This window comes from Rhodnius prolixus, unplaced genomic scaffold (assembly GCF_049639745.1).
Source record: "Rhodnius prolixus isolate KJV_2025 unplaced genomic scaffold, Rpr scaffold_9, whole genome shotgun sequence".
NCBI classification, from domain to species: domain Eukaryota; kingdom Metazoa; phylum Arthropoda; class Insecta; order Hemiptera; family Reduviidae; genus Rhodnius; species Rhodnius prolixus.
In genome coordinates this window covers 19279755-19299171 of record NW_027411604.1, presented here as the reverse complement: position 1 = coordinate 19299171, position 19417 = coordinate 19279755, and the positions used below count along the sequence as shown (strand labels likewise).

General features: G+C 33.0%; 1 long non-coding RNA gene across 1 annotated transcript; it reads left to right on the top strand.

Moving 5' to 3' along the window:
* The first annotated feature begins 1211 nt into the window (after positions 1-1211).
* Positions 1212-18085, top strand: LOC141454557 (uncharacterized). Its single transcript, XR_012458788.1, has 3 exons — positions 1212-1632; positions 16518-16639; positions 17375-18085. It is a non-coding gene; the product is annotated as an uncharacterized lncRNA (long non-coding RNA).
* The last annotated feature ends 1332 nt before the right edge of the window (positions 18086-19417 follow it).

Genomic DNA, 19417 nt, shown 5'->3' with positions numbered 1-19417 from the left:
ATAAATTAACATATACAAAACTGGACTATTACATGTCATATTGCTACAAAGTGTCTTCTTTATCACATATGTGGCACAGAGGACATGAAATATCAGATTTACTAAAAGGTTTACCATTTAAAGTCAAGAATTCTGTTCTTACTTTAGCCTCTATATTACTGTATATTATTACATCAGCTAATGGCAAACATACACATAACAATCTCTACTTACATATCACAATTTTCCAAATTCCCCGGCCGGTATAACCTAATAAATTGAACGATTATTTTAACAAACGATGTGATCACTACCAAGAATCCCCTTGAACTTTTGTTAATGGTAATTTTAGTAATTTTTAAAATTTATTTTTTATACAATTTTATAACTTTACACTTGATCACATTTTTTATTATTACAATCTCCCCAAAATCCTTATTATTTACCATGTTGGCATATTTTTAGTTATTATAGGATTATTTTACAATATTAATGATGGAGTTAGATGAAAGAGTTCTTTTTTCATCTGGTTCATTTTTATATATTTATTTTTGGCCAAGCTCCTTTGCCTTAGGGCCCTAGCCTTGAAATAATAATAAAAAAAGAATCTCTATGCTTTATGTTTATATGAGAACTAAAGATTCTAATTCTTTTAAAAGAATATGAATAGTGTAACGTGGAGTCCACACTTTTACCAACCAAAATTGACATAGCCACAGCTTAAATTGAAATTAGGAGAATGAAAGAATATTTGATAGAAAGGAAGCTCTAGAAGAATGAGTAAAGTACTGCAGAAATACCCTTAACTTCCTTACAGAAATCTTTAGATCCTTTATTAGATTGACCAGTCAGGTCAATCTAACCTTGACTGATTAATCAAACAGAGTTCTCAAGCTTATGTTGAAAATAAAGAGCCCTAATGACATTTGATTAGATAAATTAATAAGGAATCCAAGATGGTATCTTTATTCTAGTTTGGGAGTTTTCTCGATAATCTTAGAAGCCTGAGTGACTAGGTAAAAGCTAATATAGTACAGCGCAGGCTACGACTGAAGTAGATGTCTTTTAAGTTATTTAAAGTTTATCTGCTCAAAAGATACAAAAGCAAACAGATTGAGATAGTGAAGAGAGAGCGGCAAATAAGGAATTGTACAGCATTACAGGTGCTTTAACCGTTAATGTCTTTCATATAATTCACCGTGGATGGCTAATGGGCTCGGCAGCCAATGCAGAAAAAAGTAATAGGCATTTTAGAGACTTAAAGGCAGGCTGAACTGTAAACGGATGATTATTCTGCTATCGACAATCAGCCTGACCTCCTAGAAGGAACAATTTCTTCAAGTAGAGCCCAGACAAAGAAATATGCACGTTAATGGTAGGCGAAGACAAATGTAAAATCTATTTCTTATGTTTCTTGTTTGATAGTTTTAGACGAGCCTTTGTTAAAGGTTTATTTAAGGTTAGTTCAACGTTAAGTGAAGCACTTTTTTTTTTTATATCTAAGCGAGGTTAATAACTTATTGTGGAAAGCCACAGTTCCTCACATAACCTTAACTTACAATGTTTTGATTGGTTTCTTAGCTTCAAAAAATATCGTTATTTTTCTGTATACTGGGACATCATGAATAGTGATATTTTCTGGAGTTTTATGAGGTAAGTTGTTGCTTAATTAAAAATAGGTAATCTAATCTTTTACAGAAACCAATATTTAATTATTTATTTACACGTAATTACTATACGCGCATAGCTGCCTGCCAGAACTACTGGCTACTGTTAGAAAATTGAATGTTCAATAAATCTAAACTCTTTACTAAACCACTGCTGATTATCTTCTCTTGTAGTTTTATTAGTCTCAGGAGTTGTAACCAATGAAAACTAAGTATCCAACTCACCACATTCTTCTCATTAGGGTTTCATCGTCTCGGTTGATTTACAACTCAAGGGAGAATATTCGTACTAGTTTTACCAATTCTCCAACAGTTTCATTATGGTGACTGAAATATTAGAATACTTACCTCTGATTGTCCCTACTTTTCTTGCTAAAGGCCGATCTCTTGAGATCATCTTGTTTTCTACGAGTGAGGTTGAATTTAATCCACTAGTGTATCTGACGATATCGAAATATTATGTTTAGAAACCAAATCTTCAACGAGATTAATTTCTAGAACCATTTTCAGCTCGCCTTACGTCCACTATAAAAACCTGAACTTCATATTTTGGTCTGGAGCCGTTCCTCAAATTTCATCTTCTATGCTACTGCTCTCCATTGATCATCGTCGAAAATGAATTGGCTCTCCGTTTCTCTTTCTGAAGTCATATTTACATCCAAATAATTTCCAGAATTTAGAAATCTGCCTGCAGTTTCACCTTCGCCATAGCTGTTTTTTTAGTCTAGGAACAAAAAATAAAATCTGAAATAAATCTAAAATCTAAGTGCAGTTGTCACATTTATTATTAGTTTTAAATTATTCTTTTGCTAGATAACAAATAACCGTAAAGCTGCAACATAAATAATATGAAAAAAAACAAAATCAAACTGTAGATGAATTATAAAGTAAGTAATATTGCCTATTTTTTGAGGCGGGTTTTACGTCCAACTACCAATTAGGAGTCATGGATGGAGGCGACTAGCAGCAAACTTACTTTGCTGTAAATCTCTTTTATTAACCATTAAATAAAATCCAAGGCCTAAGATCGGGAATCGAACCCAGCACCACAATACATATTAGCTTTACAGGTCTCGTCTCTAACCGCTCGGCTACAGTGGCGGAAATCGTAGTGATCAATTGTAAAGTATATAATGTTAAAAACAGGGTTTAACTAAAAACTTGATATTAAGTAAAAAAATTGTATTATTAAAAAACAAAATATATGATGCAAAAACATTAAAAGAAACTAAAGTTATTTCGAAGACTTTAAAATTGGAAATAGAATCAACCCATATTTTCTTTAAAATCTGGAGTAATTTTATTATTTATTTTTAATAAAAATGTCTTTTTGAAGATAAATCTTGGTGATAAAAAGACATCAACATCTTAATTAAATTATTATATAGTCTGAGCATTCGTGGTGCCAGTGAAATAGAAACTGAAATATATTTTGCAAAATTTTATAAAAAATAGATTATTTTTTATTCTACCATTAGTACTGTAGGGAATTCTGAAAGTAGTGCACTTAAAATTTTAAGACAGCCAATATGGATTCTTAATACATCTTACAGAAATAAGGATAAAAATTTGAATCTATTTTTTAGTCGAGTTTTTTCTAATATTGCTTCAAATTGAATTGAAATTAGGAACATTGTCAATTATTGACATTATGTTTCTCGTGTAGAGATTTTGTTAAGCAATGAAATATCGCTCTGTTTTGTATATAAGCGAATGTAAATTACAATTCTAACTTGCTAGCTGGTAATTGTCTTAAAGCTCCCACTATGAAGTTTTTGGTAGTTGGTTGAGAATGCAAGAGAACAGATTTGTATTAACATATTCATGTTAAAAGTACTTGATCTTCTAAACTTTGGACAGGCATATGCCATAGTTTAAAGGACTTTTAGAAGTAACTAAAGCTTATTAATATTTATGCATTTAATTATGCACTAGCAAAGAGTTAATGAACTGTTTTTGAAATAGGACCCTTTTTGGATATTCTATTCGTCGCATTCTAAACTTTTTCTGCTGTATTGCTTAATTTAGATTGGAAACAAAAATCTGCAAATTTATTTATTTACGTAAAATAAAATTTTCGATGTTTTTCCGAGAGAAGAAATTGAGTTTGTTTGACAGTACATCGAATACATGAACTCTAAAAATGAATTTAACACATTCGAAAAAGAAATGAATTAGTTTGATTGAATGTAACTTCGATTCATTCTTTTAACATGAAACTTCAATGTTCGATTTTCGCTAAGTTGCTGTAATTCACTTGAGTCAATTGGAGGTTCTTTAGTTGTGTTGGCCTAAGTAAACTCTTGTCACCGTTTAGAGCAGTTAGGCTTCCTTAGGGACGATTCAAAAACCAAATATGATGTAGCGTATGGTGAGTAGCTAATAGTCTATAGATAATCTAAATTTTATCACAGATAAATTGCGTTTTATAGGTTTCAACTGTACTGTTCATGATAATGGCCAAAAACAAGTCCACTTCATGACCAAAAATGCAAGATTAAGTAATTTTGTTGCTATTAAGGCTGTCCAAACATCAAGAGCAGTCACATAGAGTCTAAAATAAAAATTAGACATAGTACTGTCGCTGGTTTTCGGAATCTTCGACGTTTTTTTTACAACAATGCGAACGCGTGGAAATGCTACTGGCAGCAACTCTTTGGAGTTATTTCAATTATAAAATACCAAACCAAACCAAGTTCTTACCGAAATGTTAGTTTTTTAACAACACATTAGTGTGTAATGTGAATCATAGAGTTTAGTTTAAATTACAGAAAATAAACTATTTGCTTCGCAGCTTCCAAATTTAGATTTCGCAGCACGGATTAGTGTTGATTGGCCTTCAGAGGGAGAGGGCAATATTTGAATCCCAAATTTGGGAATGACATGATTTATGGCTTTATTGGGGCAGATTCATGAACTTATTCCCAAAGTTACAATCAATATTTTTACCTAGTTCAAGGTAGGAAGGTATTTAGATTTACATCGACTGTTTCAGTGATAATATGCTCTAGTTTCATGATAAATTATTGCTAGAATTTCCTTTTGTTATTGAATAAGATGCACAAACTGCTGTTGCAATGACTTCCAGGTAACTTATTACTTCCATTTCCATAACAATAAACAAAACCTCAACAAGTTACCAAAACACAAATTAGTACAGTGAACATTGATGTACGTATGTCTGTTATAGATTGTAAATAATATTGTCAGAGAATTGAGCTCTTTGTACTTGGTCCTGCACATAACCGGTCCTAGATAGTACGCCTCTAGCGCTGTTTCTCCCTTTTATCACCCATACTCTCTCGCCTTATTTACAGCTAAACTTGTGCATCTCTTTGCTACTGTTCTCTCACACACACTCTTTGTGCTCTGTGTGTGTGTGCTTCGCTAAAACGCTTGATAATTGGACTGTTAAATTGCTAGGTAAACCGTATAAACAGTTCACAGTAGGTAAATGCTTAACTAACAAACAATAAATTCTCTATGGTTTTCCTGTATTTTCCATCATAGTTTACGTTAGAAATAATTGATATGAAAATATAGAAATAACAATATTTTATTTTATGAATCAATAATTGAAAGAATAATGGTCAACGGTTTTATTTATTTCTATTATAAAAGTTATTATGTATTCTAATATGGTGATCAGCGTTTTCATTTAAGGAACTTAAGTTTACTCAAGTTGATTATGGACCCCGTATTTGTTCTTACATTAACTTGGCTCCAGTCATGAATATAGTGAAATATGTCTGACTATAGTCACATTCCGTTACTCCAGACCCCAAAATTTGGTACGAGACATTCTTTTCTATAGTCATATAATCTTAAATATGGATTTCCTTAAAGATCGATAATATTCATTATCTTTAGGATAGGAGGCAACCTCATTAATCATAATTTCCTTTGCTTGAAAGTTTATGGTGTGCTCTTATTTATTTAATTTCAGAAAAAACATATTAGAAATGTCTAATTAAAGGCATCATATCTATTATTTTAAAAAGTTTCTGTACAGTATGTGATCAGTGTAATGTGTAAATCAGAGTTGGGCATTAATTCAAAGAATTAATAGTTATTTGAAAGAATGGTTTTTAAATAAATTGAAATAAATAATCAAATGGAATAATTTACTTCTTAGATGTATTTAAAATGATCAGACGAAATAATTATTGGGGTGCGTCAAAAAGAAAAAAGAATTCATTTCTTTTCTTACATCAAACTTTCGAAATAGTCCATTATGTTCTATGGTTAGTTGCTATCTAGATATCAGCAGTAAGATCCTCAGCTAAAAATATGCATCTGAAGTAACGAATGGAGGTTAGTTTAATTATGTAGAAGAGGTAGAAGTTTCAATGATTTTTGAAGTTATATCTTCTTCTGTCTCTTCTGAATAGTGGACAATTTTATATTTTTAGAATTCTTTGATTTATTTAGACATCAACAACTATAAAAAAAAAAAAGGAGTGCAACTTGTGAACCTCATCACAATAGACATAGCAAAACACAATTAAGAGATAAATCAATGTGGAGGAACTACCGTTAAAATTTTAATTGAGCTAATATATCTTAAGAACTTTTTTCAATTTTTTGATAGAAATATATTGGACAATTTTTTCAAATAACGTGTAAGTTGCAGATTAAATTCCTTGCCTACTAGCGCTAGATCTTTATTTACAGTTATTCTTCCCAACTTAAGTGAGTGAAGAAAGATGGCGATTCTACTGCAGTAATCTGTTAGAACTGACTGTATCTTAAAACTTGAACCTTAAGGTGTGCAAAAAATTATTTTCAAATACTGTAAGAAAGAATTGTTATGACGAACGAATTTTCTAATTAGGATGATTGTCAATCATAGTTTTCAGTTTAAAATGGGAAGTAAAGTTAACAGAACATTTAACAGAAAAATCTAGAAGATAGACAAATTCATTAGCAATTAACTTATTAAGTTTGTTACAAAATTATCGTAAATCATATTGGACTAGCATTCACACAGATTGACTAATGTGTCATACAGGAATTTGAAGCTAAATACGAGGTTAAGTGATGTGATTTATGTTGATAGATAATTAGTTTGTGTTACGCAATAACCATAACTGGAATACTACTGGCAACGAAGGTTGATGGTTCGTGCTACAATATTAGCTTATCTCTTCGATAAATCCTATAGCAGTATCCAGTGCATATTGTGTTAGTAATGTATTAAGTTTCCTTTTGTTATGTAGACTGCCTACCAGGAATGTGGGACGTTTTCTTCAGTTCAACAGTTATTTCTTAATCTAACATACAAGGCTTATTTCTGACTTACAATCAGTTTTCGATTATTTAAGCACGTAATTCCGGTTACTTATATTATCTAAAAACAAATGCTTTGTGTCTATTTTCACTATTTTATTGCCACAAATAACTACGATCGTACCCCAAAGTTTGCAATTAAACTGAAATTAATTCAACACTCATTGATTTAACCTGTTCTTGTGCAGCGTGTACTGTGCCTTCAAAGGTGCCTCCTCAGATACAGAGAGCAGTTGATAACCACCTGGCTAACCTGGCTTGCGAGTCAGAGGAGGCACCTTTGAAGGCACAGTACATGCTGCGAAAATGCATTATTTGATAAATTAAAGAATAAGTTTGATCCTTTAAGTGAAAGATATTGATCACTTAAATATGTGGCAGTAGGTTTCCAATTTTTTTTGGTAATTAAACGCAACTCTCCCAAAATTACCAAATAATTATTAAACCTTCTTGTTTGTAACAGATGTAAAATTATTTTATGTATGCTCGTGAACATCTAAAGCTCTTAACATTTGATTTTTCTTAGAAAATTCACTTGGAAAACTACTTATTTCCCGATATTATGAAAAATACTAGTTTTACTGCCTTGGCAATATTTTCAGAAGAAAGGGGACGAAAAAATACATAAAAATGACTTATCGCGTGCTCTTCTTTCTCTTTGATAACAAGTTAAAAAATTGAAATATGATTAAAAACATCAGATTTTGAAATGGCCTAGCACCTTTAATTTTGAAGATATCGAATTGCGATTTCCGGTTTCTTTCATAACTTTTTTATACACTTTAAAACGGTTTATATGAAAGTGGGGGTCAACTGCGAACCCTCACTTTTAGCCGCACGTCAGCCGCGTATGCGGACAGGAATCCAAAATCAAGTCACATATTCTGAAACTAGAGGTGACGGGCAACAAATTTTACCTCTACCATTTTTTGCTCAGATCAACCGTTTAAGCATGAAAGGCATTTGAGCCGTCTTAAAATGAACACCCTGTATATTAGGCATACCCAGAAGGGTTTATTAGAGATTTGATTCCCCAAAATATGTCAAAAACAAAGATTGAACTTTGTTAAAGATTTAACTTTACTATTGAATTAGATTCCGCAATGGTTGGCTAGTGTGGCGAATTCTGCCATGACCCAGGGGATCCTGTTGTTGCTTCCTATAGTTCATCTACAGACTCCTATAAAACATCCTTTTTACTTCCTTCGAAGGTAGCGTAGAAATCTTCGGATCTTGCTGGCTGCCGTTTTATTATGATTTTGTCCTGAATGCCCTGGTACCCGGACAATTTATACAAATACTCATTAGTGGGGACGTTCAGTCAAACAGTCTCGTATCTGCCCTGAATTAGAGGACATGACAGTTAGTAATAGAGGTTCAGTATTAAATAATTTAAGTATTTTTTAAATTAGTGCTAGTTAAATTGTTGATTTTCTGAACAGAAATTAAAAAAAAAACAAAAATGATATAGCAACTGCTGGTAGCAAATTTTCTGAAATTAAAACAGCTGAAGGTAGTGAGTGAAGCAAAATTAGAAAATCTGTCAAAAGAAGAATAAATATCGCCCTGATAGATGCTTGAATCCATATTTACAAACTTAATTTACTCAAATTTAAGATACTCATCAATAGTCGGTTTAAGTGTCTTTAATTAGTGAAATTAAGAAAGAAAAACTTGAGATATTTGTAAAATAAACAGGGCAGTAGAGATTGCCTCCAGCTCTGTACAACTGTAGTGAATAGAATGGAAGAAGGATCTGTATGCAGATGGTGTAGGTCAAGAGTGGGCCAGGATCCTCTCTCTCTTCGCCGATACGACCTCCGACCACATTAAAATGGCAAAATTGTAATGGGAATCTCTTGTTTAAGCTCCTCCCTTCGCGTATCGTCCAAAACCACTCTACAAACTCCACGCCTGACTTGCATTCCCACCACTCGTTCTCTGCTCATTTCTAGAGCATCTTCCCCTAGAATAATTCTGCCCCTCTTGCTATCAATTCTATTCACTTTCTGTGATTTTGTTTTTGTATAATAAATGAATGTATTCACACTCTAGATTCTGGGCTTACCACTTTATTTTTTTGTTTTTACTCATTACATATTGAGAATTTCAAAAAAAGTTTATATAATTTTTTATCTTGAGGCTTGGTAATTTTCATGTTACTTTATCTTTCCTAAAGATGAGTGCTACAATTTCACTGATACTTATGTTTTGTTTTGGATATTTCGCTGGAACTACGTACGAGTTTTGAGGTTTTAAAGGTAAGGAAATTGATTTTTACCAGTCGATCCGTACGTAACCTACGTGGGGAATTAGCATAACTCTAAAAACAGGAAATTGCAAAACAAAAACATAAAAACTGCTTTCGTTCAGGAGTTACTAAAGAAAACGTCAACAAGCCTTTCAACCAATTCGATATTCTTAGTGCCACTGTATTGGATCTTTTTCTTTTGAGTTTCCCAGAAACAGCTCTAAGAATATTCGGCAAAGTTTGTAAACCCCAAATATGTACAGTGGTTCAAAAACGTATTGGCACACTACCATTTTTTTTTGACGTGAATACGCCTTTAAATTTGAATCTTATGGTGGCCTAATGATAACAAAATCGGGGGATACAGTTTGGCATTATAGTTTCGAATCTATCGTCTACATCCAAAATTAAATTAGACCACTGTATAGCTAAAGGATCAAAGAATTCATTACGATAAGCGAGGACTGTGATGCATTGCGCGCGGTGGAGGGGGAAGCGCTGCCATTTTGAGATAATTTTGCTACGTATCGAGATTTGCAATTAGTATTACTTTTGACTAGGAGAAGCCACGACGTTCGTTTAAGTTTAAATCGTCAGCTGTCGTCACAATCTATCGATTTTATATAAAACATTAGTGTGAAATAGTGACAGTTAATATAATAAGGCGTTAGAATAAAAAAATATTTAAAATATTTAAAACCAAATACAGAGATCGTATACGGTTGGAAAGGACTTCTCAAGAACAATCGAATGGTAAAAGTCGCAAAGCCGGTGGAGTCGCCATATACCGCAACATCAATAGCTTCACTGATTGTAATAGAGTTAACATTGACATTTCGGAAATTTATTTGGAAATGAAAGACGCAAAAGCTGGTGATGTCTGTCTGGTAAACGAAAAAGGCCAATGGCATCTTCAAATTCGTACTCAGGTGTGTGTATATCAATCCGGGCACAGCATTAGCAGAAATTAAACTCTTTATGTTACGATCGTTGTTAAAATATTCCAAAAACATCGCTAAAATTATACCCGATTAAGAGCCAGATCTTACTATACCAATTATGATAGTTGGAGACTTTAATTTTGATGTCTCAAAAAAACCGCTCATTTCCCGACTTCATGCTCAGCGAGTTCAATTTGTCTTATATTGAAACTTCTCCAACAACGTTAGGTAATACCTATATTGATTTAACGTTTTCCAGAAATCTCGATGTATCTTGTATGCCATTTGTGTCGTACTTTTCGTATCACAGACCTATAATTAATAAAGTTATATTGTAACACAGTAATTATTTGTTTCCTTGATTTCATCCTAAATACATAAATAAAAATATTTTATATAAAAAATATAGCCCGTTACGTAAACGTATTCACGTACAACACGCGGCCGTGTCCATGACACAGTCACAGTTTTTTTTTTTTTAATTTTTTTTTTATCAATAACGCATACTGAAGGATATTTAAATATACAAATTTTATGAAACTAGCGTCTGAATGCAGTATTGTGGTAGCAATTAGAGATGTAAATTTAAAAGCTGATTCAAAGTAAACAAAAAATATGTTAAATCAGGTCAAAAAAGTATTGGCACAGTTTTTAATATTTACTCTTAGCTTCATTCAAAACACATTGATCTTTTTCATTTTAATATTTTTACCATGAGGATTAACAACAATCCAATGAAAACAATAAAAATCATTCTTTTCTTTCTCTTTGCCATAACAATATGGGTAAAAACCTGTGAATATTCTGTAATTTTCAAAAATACAATCATTAAATTACATTTCAAAGGATTTAGCTATCGACAAATAGCGAATAAATTAAACAAACCTCGTTCGGGACAACCATCGAAATTTAGTGTAAGGAAACAAAGGAGTATCCCTGAAATTGTTGAGCGAAGTTTGTGTAGGTCTATAACTTTACATTTGTTAACTTTTTATAAAAAAAAAAAAAAAAAAAATCAGTTGAAGGAGGTTATATAAATGGTTCTTCTCTTAGAGAGCCAATCTATCTGTGCTTTGTTCTGACACTTAACATGGGATGACTATAGAAATATTGAGCTGTAATATATAAACTTCAGTGTGTTTGTGATAAAAATATACCATAACTATCTTGTTGATACAAACACGTATTTGCAGTAAACTTGAAGAAAATGTTTCGAGACATTATTTCATTCTAGCGGTAATTTCTTATTTTATATCAATTTAAGAATTTTAAAATTTAATAATGACCAAGCCAATTATTTTTTTCCACAAATAACCTAACATTGCGGTAAGAATCTCTTGCCAGGGATGGGCAGGTGTTGGTCTAGTAGTCAAGAGCGTGGCTTTGTAAGTGGGAGATCCCCAGTTCGAATGCCGCGTATGCAGTCATTCTTATTACTTAAAAAATAATACCTTTTTAATAAAATGTAGTCATAAGCGGGATTCGATCTGAGGTTTTCCCACTTACAAAGCCACGCTATTGACCACTAGACCAACACCCTGGCAACATATTCTTACCGTAATGTTAGGTCAAGAAGTCTTGCATACTGGGTACATTAAAATGATGTGATGATTGCTTTTATTTGATGATAAAACAAATTTATCCTGATTCACCCACAACCATTACATTACTCTACATTCTTTAAAATCTTCAATTATTATTATTTTTGTTCTTTGCGTCACCAATAACAGTTTTTGCAGTCAGAGGACCTCCCAAAACGTGTATTTCTGGTGGAAAATTAATATTGAAAACCGTTCACGAATAGATAAAATTGTAACTTTGATCTTAAATATCTCGACAAATATAAGGGATATCGAAACGGGGTCAACGTCATTTTTCACAGTTTTTTATATAGTTTTCATATCATAATCATTGTCAAAACCAGTGGTCCTTATGGAACCCCAATCGGGTTTTTGGCCGTAACTCAGCTAAAAATGAAGATACAGCATCGGGGGAGAAAAATTTGAAAACTAGACCAAAAAAAAAATATATAGTTTACTTCATGGGTTTTTCGAAATTCCGCTTTTCTAAAATGTTATTAGCGATTGGTGCGTTTTAAATGGATCACTCTGTATAATAAGTATTTAGTGGATTTTAGAAATCTGAAATCGTTTCTACTAATTATGGATTCCATCCCAAGTGGTGCATCAATCCATTCTAGACATTATTGTGATGAGCAGTGCTGAATGAATGACGATTACTCCTAATTTACAGCTAAACTATGAAATATTCCCATTGCCGACAATACATTGAACCATTATTCAAAAATATAACTTTTTAGAAAACCTGATTATACAGGATGAGGTTCACCTACGTAAAAAAACTAAAAATAACTTGGTAAGTTTATTGACTGAAGTTTAGTAGAAAACTTTCAACCCACTCTAGGTAACCGCATTATTTAAGAGATATTTGTTTTCTGTACCCGTTTTTAAAATTTTATTTCCACATATAAGTTCATTCGGTTTCCTTTTTGAATAATTCGCAATATTGGATCTGACTTGTTTATATTTATAGCTGTAACATTGTGGAGTCTTTGCGCTGAATAACAAATAGATAAAGAAGGTGCAGTATTTTAAGGCAGTGGATCCAATGTCCAGTATTCTAGGTACAATATTGTAAGCGATGCTGGACAAAAAAAAATATGTATCAATTTCTTTTTCTTCGAAGGATCTCTTAATAACCGGACATTTTTGTGAAAAAAAAGAGATATCTGCGTGAAGTTATGCATCCAGAGTTTTTCTGAGGAGGTTCTATTTGAAATTCATTAATAATTAAGTAATTTGTTTTAGCTTGCGACTTGGTGAGATTTTCTAACCACTCCGATATTGAGAGCAAAGGTGTACGGTGCTAATCTAAGTCTAGAAAAAAACGGCAACATTCTTTTAGATAAAGTTAGTTGCAGTACATTTGTGCTGTTGTGAATACATAAGAATTGTAATCAATTCCAAAGCCTTAATTTTCGCAAGACCCTCTTCCTACATAGTTAATTCAATCAAGGGTACACTAAGACTGCGTGGATGGGCAAACTGATGAGTATTGTTATCTATTGCCTGAGTGCCCAAGCCAGAAGGAGACTGCTGTCTGCCTGGATCAAAAGGAATCAGAAAACCTAAGCCATTTACTTAATTCCTAGTTTTCCAACTAGCTAAATGTAGTTGCCTGGCCATTGAATCTAATCTATTCTGTAGCTCCAAACTAAAATCCAGTTTCTAGATTAAAGAATTATTATTATAATGAATGCTTAAAACATACAATTTTAAGTTCATAGAAAGTAAGTTTCCTAAATTGTTCGTAAGTGGCAGGAAAACGGGTAATAACTCATTGCTCGACTATTTTATTATTTACTGCTATTACATAATACAGTCGATCCTCTCAATAACGGACATTGGCGGAGGAAAGCAAAGTGGCCGCTATTTGGAGGTGGCCGTTAGAAGGAGTGTAGGCAAATTTCGTAATGAAAAAATATGGGTTTTTTTTCCCAAACATCTATTTAAAAATTGTTTATTATTAATAGATTTAAAAACGTACATAATTGCATAATTATTTAGCTATATGATATGCATCAAATTTTTCTTAATTATCCAAAAAATTTAACAAAAAACTACATATTATTGACTTATTTAATAATTTTTATAATAATCATCACATTTATTTATAACAATAATAATTTATGGTAAAATTCTCATAAATTTCTCTGATAATTATCATCAAAAAAATCATAAATACAAATAGCAATATAAATTTACATTGCATTGTTTATCCACATTTAACTTTTTTTATTACTTTATGAACGATAAGTTTTTGCTAAACTTAATGGACAGACGCACTTTTACTGTATCACTCCTCAACATTGTAACAATAATCACTAATTTTGTTTTTTCAACGCATATTGTAATTCAAGTTCATATAGCACTTCACTCATTGCTTGGAAAATGGTTGTCTGATTTTCTTTTTTTAATAAATTTTTTTAGCGAACTGAACATTTCAAGAGCTTGATTATCATTTTTTGGGATGTTTTCGTATGTATCATCATTTCCTGAACGTTCACTTTCTGTTTCGTCATCTGAAATGGTTTCTTCTACGTCGGCTAATTTTTTTAGCTATATAATCCTGTACATCTGTCGAGGAATTGCAGAATGGAATTTGATCCTCGATTTGATAAATATTCCTGAACACACATATCACATGTGAATGCGTTCAGCAAGATCCAGCAGTTCTTGTTCAGCAGAATCATCACCTGATGAATGCTCTTCAAAGTCAGACGAAAATCTCCTGCTGTAAAAAAGCATTTACACACAGTGTTGGGTTTGAAAAATAGAACAAACCTTTTGGGCAAGTTGACGATGGCTCGATTTGGTTTTTGCAAAATCTTGTAACACATTTATTTTCTCTTCTAGAGTTAACCACTATCGTTTGAGAGGCATATCGGTAAAAATAATGTTGTTCGTCCAAAGTAATATTGGAAAATGATTAAAATGGTACTAGATGTATGGAGCTTATATAGGAAACTTTAGGAAAAACCAGAAAAAAACAAAAACTTGAGAGGGAATAATTATTTTTATCACCGCGTCAAACGAACTTTTAAGAATAAAGTGGTCGTTAGTGGGAGGTGAAATATTTAATCCGTTCCCCAAAATCAATGTCTGCGGTCGCTATGTAGAGTGTCCGTTAGACGGAGGTTCTTTTATATAGAAAGTATATAAGGGTAAAACGGGGAAATCCAAAAACTGTCCGTAAATAGAGGTGCCTCCTTTATGGGAGGCTCGACTGTGTACAGTTCTTTATTTCGAACTTAACTTTATTAATTAATTTTATTATTTTTAGGGAGTTGTAAAAACTGAGTGACGGGTTTGATAAAATAGCGGAGTTTAAAGATAAGTAACAGTTAGATCCATTCATAAATGTTAGTCACATACTAAAAGTAATCTCCAAGTTAGGTTATTTTTATCCTCTGTATTACCAGTATAGTTCTTTAGTTCTGTTTTACTATTAATTTAAAAAAAAAAAGTTATCAAGTCATTAATTTTTCAATTATGTTAATTACAATAATTTTATTGTAGTAATAAATTATCTAAATTAGAAATAGACTTACTTAGGACCTAGGGATTCGGCTAGAACAGCTTTTCATCACTAAAAGGCAGTCTTGAGTTAAACAAAATGCAAAAGATCTGTAGCACCTGTAAAAAATAACTACAGCAGATAAAAACATTTCCAATGTGCACTTTAATAATATGTCTATAAAGGAAAAGGAAAACACATAAATAAAAGTAATGAATAGTTGTATCTAATGCATTCAATATTCTACTAACTGGATGTCCACATCTATATTAGCATTTAATTCTTAATATTACAATTAATACTTCAAATGAAGTTCCTCCTCATCGGCGTAATTAGTGATGAATCATATTTTTCCTTAGAATACAGAGGTGTGGCTATTCAATAACGAGACTGATGCTGCTACAGAAGAACTATGCATGCGCCAAATCCTAACGGCCGACAGTTGTGCAGCGTAAAGCCTTCTCTTTCGCTTGCACCGTCTCACGTGTTTGTAGAGAAATCTGTCTGACCGGAACCGTCGTTTGTGTAAGAGGTGTTAGTTTTGTTTTACCGAAAACATGATACTACACATGTAATAGAGCAACGAATTGTCGTGAAATTTCGCATGAAACTTGGTAAAACCGCTACTGAAACTGATCTTTTAGTAAAAGAAGTTAATGGCGATGAATGTTAAACACGTGCGCAAGTTTTTGAATGGTTCAAGCGTTTCCAAGATGGCCGAGAAGACGTCGGAGATGATGACCGCCCAGGTCGCCCTTCCACGTCCAAAACAGATGAAAATATCGATTATAATTAATCAACATTACTACCGTGCGGTGCTTGCTCAACTCCGTGAAAGTGTAAGGAAAAAACAACCCGATTTGTGGAAGAACAACTCATGGGTTCTCCATCAAGACACAACCCGCCGGCTCACACTGCATTGTCTGTCAAGACGTTTCTAGCCAAGTACAACATTCCAGTTTTAGGCCATCCACCTTATTCGCCTGACCTGGCCCCATATGACTTTTATCTGTCTAATAACTAAATATGTTTAAATTTAATATAAAATGTTTTACAGCAATAGTCTCTTATTTAACAGCCACACCTCGTATCCCATTTTCTTTAGCTAAAAAGATAAGATTATTTACAAATCTCAATTTCAGAGGCAAGATATCTTACTATTATAAACCCTATTTTACGTTAATGTACATAAACGAATGTAAAAATTGAATATTTACAGAAGTAGTTGCCCAGTGGGATTGAAAAATGCAATTATTGGAAGTTATTTGAGACTACCTCTCTTTTTTGTTGCAGATTTTTGGTGATAAGCTGCTTTTATCTCGTTAAACAGCTGGATTAGTTGGACTAATTAACTTTGTCATCACTCGTTAATCCTCTACATAACAGCAGACTCACATATAAGTGTTGTTGGCAAGGTAAAGCAAGGGAGTTCCTTTAAGATCTTAGTGTTAACTAGTTACAAGAGTTAACAGCTTAACTAGCTGAGATTAATTACTTAAAACTGTTGCTTATTAGAAGTTGTTTCAACTATAATCTAAATTAAAATTATTAAAAATAAAAGTTGGTAATGGCTTTAAGGATTATGAGAATTGGTTGATCATTTCCCGTTGGTCTGAAGAGTAATGGGAAAACAAATTTATGTTGTAAATGCTACGTAAACTGGCATTGATTAATATTCATTACGCTTACTGAAGAGTTGCTGTATTTATACATATATGTATTTCATCGTATTTTAATTAAAGCTAAAATTGCTCGAAGTTTAAGTGGAACATCCAGAATTTTGAGCTAGGGCATGCAATCGAATATTTGACAAACTTCTCATTGGCAAAATTTAAGTCTTATCTTATTAAACGAAATCGGGGGATTTCCGAAGTTTGTACAAAATATTTGTTTACACATTTCCATTACTAGTAAGCCAAAAATGGTCGTCCAATGTTTAATCATCAAACTACGAATTCGGAAAAATTACCAAAACAATATTTGATTACGAATATATACTGGATCATTTTTTTTGTAAAGCCAATATTGCAAAGTTAAGAGGTGACTTTACTACTCTGAATCGATTCATGTAACATACTAAAGATAATTGTTTTATAAAAGTTTTTTATGTTCCCGTTTTGTGTTAACATGATTTTGTTTTTTTATTACAGGTTTTCAGATTTTTTATTGGAGAATGAATGAAACCAGATTGCATAGATTCATTGGTAAATGCCCTGATTGGCTGTACACATACTGCACAATGCCAGCCACTTCAGCTGATTTGAAAATTAAATGGCAAATGTTTAGGCTGGATCAGTTGATTGTATTTAACTATCATATGGAAAATATATACCAATTAAATGTACAACGAATTAAATATAAATACACTAATTATCGCAAAGCTTTATTGCAATTTATGACAATTAAAGAAAGGCTGAAACGAAGATCAGATGATTATTTGGTAAATATATAGAAGCCTCTGTCACGAAAAGACAAGTTTTGTATTAAATATGTTCGGTTGTGTAGAGCAGCGGTTCCCAACCTGGGGTACGCTTACCCCTAGGGGTACGCAAAAAAAAGTTATTATGGCGGAAGATATAAAAATTATACAGATACGAGGGTCGTTTGAAAAGTCCGTGCAAAGTCAGAGAGATACCACCACAGAATCACTCATCTCTTGGAAGAACACACACCAAGTTTCAGCCAGATCGGTCTATTTCTTTGTGTTTGGCATTCGTTTGAATCGAGGAAGTCGAGTGATTTTCAAAAAATGGACGAAAAAGAATTTCGTGTGCTGATTAAACACTACTTTATGAAAGGCAAAACGCCTCAGGAGACTAAAGAGAAGCTTGATAAACATTATGGTGACTCTGCACCTTCGATTAGAACAGTTTATAAGTGGTTTCAAAATTTTCGGAGTGGCCATATGGGCACAAGTGACGCTGAACGTTCTGGACGTCCTGTTGAGGTTACTACTCCAGAAATCATTGATAAAATCCATGATATGGTGATGGATGGCAGAAGAGTGAAGGTGCGTGAGATTGCTAGTGCTGTGGGCATCTCGAATGAACGGATACATAATATTTTGCATCAACATTTGGACATGACAAAGCTATCCGCAAGATGGGTGCCGCGATTGCTCACGCTTGACCAAAAACGAAATCGTGTGAAGTGTTGCAAGGACGGTTTGCAGCTGTTCCAGAAGAATCCGCAGGACTTTAAGCGTCGTTTCGTCACTGTGGATGAAACATGGATACATCACTACACTCCTGAGACCAAAGAACAATCTAAACAATGGGTTACCAAGGGGGAATCTGCGCCAAAAAAGGCGAAGACCGTTCCTTCGGCCGGAAATATTATGGCGACTGTCTTTTGGGATTCGCAAGGAATAATCCTCATCGACTATCTGGAAAAGGGTAAAACTATTACAGGTGCATATTATTCATCGTTATTGGACCGTTTGAAAACCGAGCTGCAAGAAAAACGCCCACGATTGGCCCACAAAAAAGTCATTTTCCATCACGACAACGCACCAGCTCACACCTCAGCAGTTGTGGTCGCAAAATTAATGGAAATAGGGTTCCAACTCGTATCACATCCCCCCTATTCTCCAGACTTGGCTCCCTCGGACTACTATTTGTTCCCCAATATGAAGAAATGGGTGGCGGGAAAAAGATTTTATTCAAACGAGGAGGTGATTGGAGAAACGAATGGCTATTTTTCAGACTTGGACAAATCCTATTATTCGGAAGGGATCAACAAACTAGAGCAGCGTTGGACGAAGTGTATGAGCCTAAAAGGAGATTATGTTGAAAAATAAAAAAGGTTTACCCCAAAAAATTAAGTAGTTTTTATTTTTGCACGGACTTTTCAAACGACCCTCGTATATTATTAATGAGAAAAAAATTATATAATAAATGATTCCTACAACTTAATTACAAAATTATTATAATAAAACTGAATAGCATATAAATTGACAAGAATTAAGTTACTCATTCGATACTGCAGTATTTTTTTAAAAAAGTAAATATATTTGTATATCAAAAATTATTAAATGATTTCTCGAAAATGTAAAAATTCGAAAAAATGCTGCTTCAGTTTTGACTAATATTACACATGGCCCGCATATAATTTACTTCTCCTTTATTAACGCTTTGCTGTTTCAATTTACGACCCCTGCAATAGTTATTGGTTGGAAATGTTTACCTATTCAT